At 35.8% G+C, this 12385-nt stretch overlaps 1 protein-coding gene across 15 annotated transcripts in view; it reads left to right on the top strand.

Moving 5' to 3' along the window:
- LOC112044815 (protein prickle) overlaps positions 1-12385 on the top strand; it is a 408579-nt gene that overhangs the window by 223659 nt on the left and 172535 nt on the right. For 2 of the 15 annotated variants that reach the window (XM_024080787.2, XM_024080785.2), the window contains exon 1: positions 4116-4383. The exons of the other annotated variants lie outside the window; for them this stretch is intronic. The gene's annotated coding sequence lies outside the window, so the exon portion shown is untranslated. Of the gene's footprint in view, positions 1-4115; positions 4384-12385 lie in introns of those variants that run through there. 15 annotated transcript variants of the gene reach the window in all.

Here is a 12385-nt window from a genome sequence, read left to right as displayed (position 1 = left end):
TTCTGATTTATTTCTGGTGATGTCTATCGGAATTGCAGTATATTAGATCAAGACTACATACATTAATATAATATATTGCTATGGATTTACCTCTTCATCAATTCCTCGTATTAATCTGACAAATGTGTCGTTGCTGTCCCGAATAATAATAAACTAGCCGATGCCCGTGACTTCGTCCGCGTGGATTCCAGTTTTTAACAAATCCCGCGGGAACTGACGGACTTTTTTTAGAACTTTTAAAGGGGAACAACTCTGTTATGGTTTTTGCGAAACTTTAAGCATTTACGCAGTGTACGAGTAAGCTCTCAATTGGAAAAAATCCCCCGATTTTTAAACATTCTTCATTGGCGATCCGCTCCTATTAGTCTCAGCTTGATAATATATAGCATATTGCCTTTCTCGATAAATGGGCTATCTAACACTGAAAGAATTTTTTTTAAATCAGACTAGTAGTTCCTGAGATTAGCGCGTTCAAACAAACAATGAAACTCTTCAGCTTTATAGTGGTCTAAAATACCTTATGGAAACACTAACAAACGCACTAGCCGTCTCTACAATTTTCGAAAGTTCCTCTCAACTTCTCCAGGATGCCATCATCAGATCCTAACATGAAAAAAAGGTACCCTGGAATCAAACCTTTCAACCTGGAATAAATGACGGAATTATCGCTGGACATACATAAAAAAAGACATTCATACAGCGGAACGCAGAACCTCCTCCTTTTTGGAAGTCGGTTAAAAATAGCTTCAATGTCGAGTTGGTCGACGATGGTAGGGCTCTAGTTGATCCACAGTCATTACGATGATTGGTGGTAGCAAATGATACAGGCGCGCGGCCGGAGGCTACGGCGCGCTGTCTTCATCTGCATTCCTGTAGGTGTCCGTTGCTCTGGTTTCTATTAGAATTCGTGTAACAGTCCAGTTTTAAAGTCAGGCTTTTAGAAAAACTTTTTGGTTATATTTTCTTTTATTTGACTAACTGATTTAAAAAAAATAGTTGAACAACCAGGCTATCCTTGCAACTTATCGCTAATTTTAAGTGCAAAGTATTCGAAATGTCGACTACAAAAAAAAAATGAAAATAAAAAGAAATGTTTTTGAAATTACTCCAAAAAGTGTCTTTTAAATGCTATATTTTGTCCTTAGTCAGGACAGCTTCCTAATCGTTAAGATTCAATGAAATCTCAATTTACTACAGGGGTGAAATCTCGTATGTATCTTCCTTACTTACCAAGAAACTAGCTGAAAATCAAAAAACAGCCATCCGATTAGGGGATTTTTACAACAAACCGGTGCAGTACTTCCATTACTACGAGTTAGTAGACAGTAGTATGTATTCTGTGACAGTAGTAAAGAATTTAACTACTGTCGTTGAAAAGGCATTGTGGTGTAAGGCACAATTTCAAAATAAACGTTTTTTCTTTCTTCCTTTCTTTTAAAAATGAAGAGCTCTGTGAATTTTACTAATTAACTGATTTGAGTTTACGAAATCGGTTATTTTCCAAACGGGAACCGACCCAAACCCAATACGATGTTTATTACTTCCACGGGCGTACCGTAAAATTAGTAAGAGCATGACAAGTCTCTCCAATACTGTTTGATAAGCAGGTTTCACACTAATTAGTCACAACTCTCAACTCTCCACTGTTTCGTTTGAATTAATTGTTTTGATAACGCCAGTAAATGAATGTCCTTCCCTTTAGATATGTTATCTAGAACAAGGATCCTAACATATCTTATTACTAGCTGACGCCGCGCGGTTTCACCCGCGTGGTTCCCGTTCCTGTTAGAGTACAGGGATATTATATAGCTTATAGCCTTCCTCGATAAATGGGCTATCTAACACTGAAAGAATTTTTCAAATCGGACCAGTAGTTCCAGAGATTAGCGCGTTCGTTCAATCAATCAAACAAACAAACAAACTCTTCAGCTTTATATATTAGTATAGATAAAAGCTCAGTAGGTACTTATAAGTCTATCTTTGTCATATCGACTACTACTACTAAAACTTTATATATAAAACGATAAATGAATAAAGAAAGTTGTCGTCTAGGCCGAATTTATTAAAACCAGACTTAACACCTAACGTGTTAGTAAAAAGCGTAAAAACAACTTACCTGTTGATTAGATAGGGACATTTTTTTGTTGATTTAACACCGCGCTTGCACGTATCAATTACTCGCTCCGTAATATAACGAGAGTCTGCAACAGTCAGACATACTGTATTTTGGAAAAACTGAACCTACGACACGACCCCCTATCAGGTAGACTGACGACATATAGCGAGTCGCAGGGATTCGTTGGATGCAGGCGGCCAGGAACGTGATGTTTGGAAGTTAAAAAGGCTTATGTCATGCAGTGGGCGTCCATCAGCTGATGTGATGATGGTGATGACCACAGATAGGTAAATACTTTATTGTACATAGTGGAATAGAGTTTGGAACACTTTTTGCGGTGATTTTGTAGGTAAGGTATTTATTAGTATAAAATCATTGGGAACAATATATTATTGTGCCAGCGAAGCATGGATGGCATGAAATTACTATGTAGTACACTTTGGATGATGACAGGTTTCAAGGTACGAGATCCTCAATTGTCCTAGTATAAAACGCATTTTTTTGATATCTTATAAGGGATATCATGAGAAATCATGACTCGCAATACCCTTAGCTTTCGGTATATCATGAGAAATCGTGAGTCGAAATACCCTAGTAAACACGAAAAAATAAAAAAGTGCAGAGAAAAATTATAATTGGAATAAACCCTATGCATTATAATCGGACGATTGAGAATCCGGACCCTTGTAACCTGCTACCTTCATAACTCTTGGCTACCGTACTTATAAAAGGAGAATATTCTGACGAACTTTCTTCCTTCACAAAATGAGGTATGTCTGACTACAGCAGACTTTTGTCCATAATAGGAAAAACTCAATTTCCCGCGATGGCGGTGATATGGTAAACTCAGTGGTTGCGTTTGATTTGCGTCAACTTTCTCCTGACGTAATTAAGCCGCAAATGAGAGTGGCGTAATTTATGAAGCGACTCCTAGACGTGACATAGTTTACTGGAACCCGTTTTTACGCTACTACTTCGTATATCAAAGATATATTTATTATATGACACGGCTAAAACTCACGTGGTACGTCGGAGGATGCCCGTAGTTTGGATCGTGCTGCGTTGCAAGAACCAGTTCATGACTAAGGGCCCCGTATGGATTCGAAACTAGTCGGGCATACTCCGACATTGTATCACGTAAGTTTTAGCCGTGTTTTGTAATAAATTAATATGAATAACACTCACGATAGTTAAAATTATAAAATATACTAATACTTAGTATAAAAAGGTAACATTTGTGGTATTGTATACGGATTTTGAAAATTCTTTTCCCACTAAAAAGCCACGTTATTTGTGAGTGTCATAGGCTATATTTTATCCCCGTATTTTTACGGGAACGGCAACTACGTGGGTGAAACTACGGGGCATCTGCTAGTTACTTATAAACATTAACAACATCGGAAGAACAGAGAATGAATTTATGTAGCGACACAAGTAAACTATAACTGTGAACTGTAACTAGTGAACATCATGACATTATGGATTTGATGGGATATAGAACTTTTACCCACCATGCTGTTTCAGTGCGAGGCGGGCTTTAATATTGTACTTGAACACTATCAAATGGTAATTATTTATAATTCGTGCTCATGACATAATAATGAGAAACATTACAAAATGAATCTTGTTTTTTTTTTCAGGAATTTTGCAAAGTCGGTCTCATTCATTAGACTGGGACAGACTTTGCAAAATTTTTGCATTCAGTCAGTCTGCTGAAACCATGCTAGATAGTCTGTACTGACTCAATAAGTAATATAATGTTCCTTTTGATAAAATAGCTTATATTTTCACTACAAAAGTTAACGGTTTAAAAAAGTGCCCCCAACAACACAGCCTTCAATTAAAAACCGTAAATAATACACCGAGCGAAATTTACATGGCTTCTGTCAGAGGGATGCTTTTATAAAGGCTCTATATTTGTGTCCCTGTCTGTCACACTAGGAAAATATGATGGCATCTCGCTCACGAGGAGGCTCCACTCGGTTGGCTGGTTCCACGTTAGTTGTGCACGCGCATCTGTATGGAGTGTTCGCTTTGTTGATTTCGCGCGAATTTAAAAAAAGAACATTATTTTTTTTTCGAAGTTTTACTCGGAATTGATGAGTGGTGGAATCTTGTCCTTTTGTGTCATCACAAGCGAGCGTGACGCGAAGTGGAGTGCAGTGTTTTTTGTGTTTAGAAAGTGAATCTAAGTGAACACAACACAATAAAGGATTACAGTGTATTTTGTATTGGAAAGCACGTGGGAAATTGCATCGGCTAACTCGGTTGGTTGCGTTTGGATGGTCACTGTATTACTTTTAAGAACACAAATATAGACAAACACACCTTTTTACACATACTAGCAAACGCTGCGACTCTTTTCACGTGAAATTCTTGTTTGATTTTTTCACAAATTCCATGGATACCATGGATTTTCCACGAGAAAAAAATAATCCTTTATCCATCCCAATTATCATTCTAATCGGTTCAGTGGTTACGGAGTGAAAGAGTAACAAACATCCAAACTTTCACGTTTTTAATATTAGTTGTACTTACGAATTCGTTTGGAAAGGTAGAACCGAAAGTAAGGTATATAGATAGATCTTTTCAGACTACGACGCATTTGGGACCGTAGTTATTTTAAGTTTACGGCTTTAATTATTACCATTTTATTACGTGAAAAGTAAAAAAAAAAGAAAAAAAAACGGCAAATTTTTTAAATGAACATAATTTTGTTCCTGCGGTATATATTTGAAATTTATTTTGACTCTCTGACTTCATTACGTGAATTTTGTCACAGTACTGTTTGGACTCATTCTGGGGTCGTTATTAATAAACATGTTCACGCAAAGCTTACGCACTTTACTCACGAATTGAGGTACTTATCTGATAGCCAAAACTCGACCAAATTGCTCCAATAATAAGGTACTAAGTTAATAGGCTACATCGTTGGCTCAGTGGTTAGCCTATGTGTCTGCGGATCACGAAGTCCAATTTTCAAATCCTGCTGGATTTACACATTCGCCGCCCCACAATACAATTTTTCCCGCCCTTACTGAGCTCTAAAATTATATACACTGTTTACAATAAGGCTTAACCTATAAATAATAAACATTTCTTTGGGAATTTCGTTTCTACGATTATTTTTATAAGTTTTTGAACATATTTTTAAGCTAAGCAAAATTTTATTGCAACCCTTAATATGTGTCGTGGGGTAATATAAATAATATATGCTATTGCTCTAATTTTGCCGCCCTAAGCTTCAGCTTTTTAACTTGTTTATTAAACTTGACACTGAAAGTCGGGCTATGAAATATTGAGCTTATCTTTCTTATAAGAATTTAAAAAAGAAATTGCCAGGAGGACAAATTGGTGGTGTTACAACCCCATACCTCGGAAAGAGCGTAGAGCTATCGGCCCCGTCATTATCAATAACATTTGAAAAAGTAAGGTAAACATTATCTCAAAACTAGCGGACGCTCGCTACTTCGTCCGCGTGGAATTTAGTTTTTCACAAATCCCTCGGGAACCATGGATTTTTCCGGGATAAAAAGTAGCTTATATGTTAATCCAGGCTATAATATATCTCAATACCAAATTTCAGCAAATTCGGTCCAGTAGTCGAGGCGTGAAAGAGTAAAAACATTCATATCATCAAAATCATCAGTTTTCAGAAATCTCGGGAAACCATGCATTATTTCGAGATAAAAAATGTGTTAATCCAGAGTAAAATCTGTTTCCATTCTAAATATCAGCCAAATCGCTTCAGTAGTAGCGGCGTTAAAGAGTAACAAACATCCAAGCAAACATACATCCAAACATCCATACAAACTTTCACGTATATAATATTAGTAGAATACAATTCACATTGAAGCAGAGTGGTGGGTCTACGCTCCATTTCCCCTATTCTATATGGAGGCAAGGATTTCTCCATAAAGAATAAAGTCCCGCAATAGGCTGTTAATGATGAGTAATAAAGAAACATTTGCATATTTAAATTACCTAGTTGTTGTGATACAAATCTGGCATTGCTTTACTTCCGGGTGGTCAAAGTTTTTCAATTTAATGCAGCCTATGGTGCAATGTGCTATGAATCTTAAGACTGCATCAGTTAAGTAGGTACTAATATATAACACACTGGCAAAATCTCGCAGTTTCACTCGCGTATTTCTCGATCCCTATCGGGCATTCTGGAATTAAATATGAAACCTATGACACTCGCAAATAATGTGGCTTCCTATTGGTAAAAGAATTTTCATAATCGGTTCAGTACATCCGGAGATTACTCCTACAACCTAATCTATTAGGTGTAACAAAAAAAAAATTGAAACACACAAACTTTACCTCTTTATAATATTAGTATAGTTATGAGTTATTAATGTTTTATGGTTGGATAAATCGGTCAATAGGTGGAAAAAGGCTGCATTTTTTAAGCCGGTAACCTAAATATTTCTTGTATATAGACAAAATACGTAAATTGATGAAAATGTAGGTGTTTTTGCATGCAAATGGCAATTGACCGCACATTTTTTCCACCTGTTGAGCAGGAAAGGAGGCCCATTATTAGCTCGATCGTTATAACCATCGTTGCTCATATAATGACATGTGCTGGGCATCTATACACTGAAGTTGAATATAGGTCGAAATAATTATTTTTACTAGAAAAACTAATTTGAAAACTAGAGCCTGTTCTGTCCAGCCGGCCAATTCATTAACTTTGACTTTTCTGCCTAATATAATATATTATAGTTAATTAAAATTACTATCTAGCAGTAGCGAAGGCTGAAATTTTGTAATAGATAACTCGATCACGTGTTTTTTAGGATTCCCCCGCAGGCGTTTATTGTAAAGATTGTAGAAATGCTGTGGTAATATTACACGAGTATTTTTGATTATACGAATAAGTGCCTATGGATTTTTAAAAGGTAATCCGCTAGGAATCGGGTTGTTTAGAGACCTCTCTGCTGTTATCTAGCCTAAAACAAAAAACTAGAAAGCGCAGTGTTGGTCGACCCCCCACCAGGTGGACTGACGACATCAAGTGAGTCGCAGGCATTCGCTAGAAGCAGGCGGCTCAGGATCGTGATGTTTGGAAGTCCCTACAAAAGACCTATGTCCTGCAGTGGACGTCCATCAGATGAAACAAAAAACACTTACAATCTGTTAATTGCATTAAACTTTCATTACTTCGCAATCATGAAAAAGTTACATTGCTATTTTCTATTCAATTCTATTCCACTCTACATTCGAACCAAATCAAGTTTCATTCCTCATCCATATAAAATGAAATAAAAACGTCTCCAGCAAAAAGTACGTTACATTATCGCGTCTAATTTTATTATAACTAATGATGGATTCACAGCGCGCCGCGGCATTCCGCGGCGTGTGGAGGACGCATAACAATGGGCTGCTCGAACAGCTGGTATTTTATAAAAATCCTTCAGATAGCCTTTTTAAGCATGGACATTGATATACCAAGGAGCAAAGGATACTAATAGATAACTAAAATACCCTTTTAAAGTAGGGGGTAAACGTCATCAGGCGTCCGAGAAGTACAGGTTTTTTATTTAATTTTTGATTCTAACGGCCAAATTGGAGACCATTATATCTAACAATCATTTTTTTGCATTCCCCTGCGCTTGTTGGCCTAAGACATAGATGTTAAGTGTCAAGGATCTGTTATTTCACCTTAAACCTTAAACACAATACTGCTTAAAAATAGTGGTTCTACTCTGAGGATGAGCTGGCACAAAGTAACCTACTATTATGTATTAAGATGATATGAGACACTATCAGAACTTCATGCTTTCACCGACCGACCAAAGCTGAAGAGTTTGTTTGTTTGTTTACTTTAACGCGCTAATCTCAGGAACTACTAGTCCGATTTGAAAAATTCTTTCAGTGTTAGATAGCCTTAGGAATGATTTATCAAAGAAGGCTATATATTATCCCCGTATTTCTACGGGAATGGAAACCACGCGGTAAAACGGCGCGGCGTCAGCTAGTACAAAAATATACATCTTTCCTCTTCATAAATTTGTGTAAAGTGATGAGTCATGTGGGTATATCTAGTATCTAGAGTGATCTGTATCAATGTTGCAATCACAATTATTATGCTTAGAAACGTAATACTGGTTTTTATAACGACCTAAGGTTATGTTTATCGCACTATCTGTACAAAAGAATGATCATTGAAACTAGACGACAAAAAGGATACAATTTTGCTTTTTATATAAGTAGGAATAAAATTGTATATTTTAATCAAGTTACATCAACCTATCATAAATACCACCAGGCAAGGCACAGGCAGTGGCGTACATAAAGTCGATCAGGGTATGTAGCACTAGTAATAAAATTAAGCAAACTGGAAAAATTTGTATTTAATAAGCACTATGAGGACAACTCTTAGAGTATGTAGTACTTTCATGCATGTATGAAGTGCCACTGGGCACAGATCTTATTTCTTCTATAAGAATAGAAGAAGATGAAGAACATGCCGGGTAGTGGATAGTGACTGTTAATGCATTCTGAAAGGATCCTTTATCGATTTATGAACTTCCTAAGTACGAGCTCTTAAATGAAAATTTCCTTGAAAATAGAAAATCTTAAATCTAAAGATTAGTCAGAATTAAAATTATATTTAGATAAATCCAAAGATTAATTTGATATATTTATCTCGAAAATCTGATAGTAATAAGTTGAGAGAAACTGATCAAAGTTTCCGTACTATACAAAATTTTAAAAAAGTAAAGTTTGTGGTGTTATAGGTGGTAATCTCTGGATCTACAAAACCGATTTTCAAAATTATTTTACCACTAAAAAACTACGTTATTTGTGAACGTCATAGGCTATATTTTGTTCTCGTATTCTCACTGAACAGGAATTACGTGAGTGAAGCCGCAGGGTGTCGGATAGTCTTAAATAACTTTTTTTATCTTACATTGCAAATCATCACTCGAAGTTCTCCGATAAACTGGTAAAGAATGTCAACTGATTTCATCTCAGCATCCGATCTGTAGCGATTGAGAGCAACTCGACAAATTGGGTCGGAATGATCGGCGATCAACGTTAGATCATTACAGATAATGGAGAACTATCTAATTAATTCAACGACCAACTAATTATGAGTATGAGGAATTTCTCTTAATTGGGCGGCCATTTTTATTGTAGTCTAACTAGAGATCGTGACTTCGTACGTGAGGATTTCGATTTTTATATAAAAACTACATTTTTTTTTATTTTCCATGCTATTTTTTGGTATTTTAAACTTAAGGTTTAAATAAACTTGAATGTATTTAACTTTAAAATAACAAATTGCAGAATAGACGTTTCGACTAATTGAACAGATATGGTGTTTCACATAAACATTCCAATTTTATAATTTAAAACCGAAATCAGTATTTATTAGTATATTATTTATTTATTTATTTGGACTACCCACAGTCATAGTGTTCAAAACATATTTCTAGCAAATTTTTAAGTCTGGGAGGATAGAGTTGAGTGAGGATGTTTAAAAACTGCTTCATTGGTCCCGTACGATCGTAGTGGTCTATGGACAATGGATGGTTCTTATCTCTGGTCAGGCCAATAACTCAATTTTTGAGATTTTTCTTACATCAAAAACTCCTGCGCCTGATTGTTACTGCTTATGTCTATCGTCTTACCATACTGTGAAAGAATTGTGAGTACCTGTGTATGTAATCTTCGTAACTTCAATATTAAGTTTTCGACTTAAGTTATTACCATTAAATAATGACATAACTTGTATTAAATGCGAATTAGCTTAGATAATTATCTGCAATGATTTTGAGATTGTGAGCCACGATCAGCTTATTGTAGGATCTGCTCTATGTGATAGACGTAATTTACAAAAAAAAATATAATTTTACTTCGCAAAAGATGGCTAAGTTCTATATTCTATAAGATAGCAGTAGAAGCTTCCAACTAAATATGCAAACGGTAAACGTATTTTGTTTTAAAACAAACCAACACACGTCGCGTCGTACGTGATAAGTGTGCCTTTACCTTAACAGTATGTAAATGGTACAAAATTTAACGAGTAAACATAGTTGTCAACTTATTGAGATTTATTCCGGCCAGGCCTCGGGAGTGAGATAATTATCTGCACAGAAAATGCATGTAAAAAGTCCGCCATGTTTCTAGTAGCGTTTGCTCAACTGCTTACACAAGCCCCGGGCCAAATTGTTTACACTAAACCAGTTTCACTACCTGTTGCACTCGCTAGCTATACACTGCTCCATTCGTGTGAACTAAGCTTTGTGTCTGTCCTGACTAACAAGCGATGAACGGTGAAGTTAAACAAATACAAAATGGGAAAAAAGTAAAAGAACGTGAAGATTGTCGTTGGTAGCAGGAATTTTGTCTTTTTTAACATTTTGTAGGTTCTATAGGATTATTCAAATACGCGCGGCTGAGATGGATTTCTATCGGAATTTGTTACATTTTGTTGATGTTTTCTTACATAAATCACTCGTAGTTTCCGTAAAAAAAACAAAATAAATAATACTTTTAGTAGGAACTAGCTAACGATGTTTCACACGCGTGGTTCCCGTTCTCGGGGGATAAAATTTAGCCTTCATAGCTCACAAATAACATGGCTTTCCATTAGTAAAAAGATTTTCAAAATAGTTTTGAGGGGTTACCCCCTATAAGCTAACAAACTTTACCTGTTTATAATTTCAGTTTAGATTATTTTTGTCCGGCACATAATTATTAACAAAATCTTGATCTGCGTAAAAGATCTTGGTCTTGCTACGGTCTGTAAAAAGTCTACTGTTATTCATTTTTTGTCAAAGATCTAAAATAAAATCGCAATACTTTCCGCTATTGCAAAAAGTATCGAACGTGATCAGTTCTGTTAAATGGATATCGTTTTCACGTCTTTTAAAATTGTGTTATAATAATAATTTATGTCTATAAATACCTAACACTGATTCACTATTTTTATCTTTATTATCAAAATAATAAATTAAACATCAAATTAATTGTAAAAATAACATCTACATATGATATCCACCAGAAAGCACCGGATAACATTTGATACATAGAATCTCAATTTCGCTATGTCAACTAGCATAGGCACATCAAAGATAGTGCGAATTAGCCTGCAGAATAGTTAAATTTCTTTTATTTAAATCTGAATGCGTTAAATAGTAGAAATTAAATTTTGACTCACTTCTTATTAGCCAAACTTCTACAAATGTCATAAAAAGTAACATTTAAATGCTTTGTAATATATTGTATTTGTATTTTGTAGTGCATTTTCTTTTCTCTAACAGTTGAACGATTTTCGAAAATGGCGTCCAACAGTTGAGTGCTTAATCGGTTCAGCAGAGTAGATATAGGCTTCTTCTTCCATTTGTCAAATTAGTATGGATCCTACAAAAATCTTGTTAGAATAATGATTTACCTTGTGTTTTGAAAGTTTACCTTAAACGGTATATTATGAGGTAAGTTTACTCGTATGTATACCACGCGCGATTGGTGCTAATTATGCAGTCGCGCCATAAGTGAGCTATGTACGCTTAATGAATGTATACAAATCATGTTTACGTGTGATTTTCGCATGTTTCACCACAACCTGTTTGATATCTTAATAGTTGAATATTAAGCCACACCTTACGCTTTCGATTTTTAATAATAAATAATGATTTAAACTAAAAAGTCAAAGTTGTTTGCCTGATTTTGGAATATTTGTTTTTGTATAATAATACTTACCGAAAAAATAAATGGTCTATCTATTTAGTGGAAACCATCGTGCCTTTGGTACTGTGACGATCGCGACGAATATAAACGCGAATTTCCAAGGAATTGAAACATTTTAAGAAATTAAATGTCATGTTTCTCAAACGGCGAAGGAAAAACATCGTGAGGAAACCTGCATACCAGAAAATTTTCTTAATTATCTGCCTGTGTGAAGTCTGCCAACCCACATTGGATTATTGGCCTAACCCCTCTCATTCTGAGAGGAGATTCAGTCCGAGAGGAGATAGTAGTGGCACTACTGCACAACTGTTTCAATTCCATAAAAAATCGCGTTTACGTTAACGCGATAGTAACCGTATGAAAACATTGAAAACTCCCACTAGGCACACAAAGCAACACTTCGTAAGGCATACTTATACCGCCGGTCAACATGAGGCATTTTCGGCCTCCTTGGCGCAGTGGTATGCGCGGTGGACTTACAAAACGGAGGTCTTGGGTTCGATCCCCGGCTGGGCCGATTGAGGTTTTCTTAATTGGTCCAAGTCTGGCTGGTGGAAGGCT

Source organism: Bicyclus anynana, chromosome 20, assembly GCF_947172395.1.
Source record: "Bicyclus anynana chromosome 20, ilBicAnyn1.1, whole genome shotgun sequence".
In the NCBI taxonomy this organism is placed as follows: Eukaryota; Metazoa; Arthropoda; class Insecta; order Lepidoptera; family Nymphalidae; genus Bicyclus; species Bicyclus anynana.
Note: the sequence above shows the minus strand (reverse complement) of the source record. Positions and strands in the feature narration are given on the sequence as shown.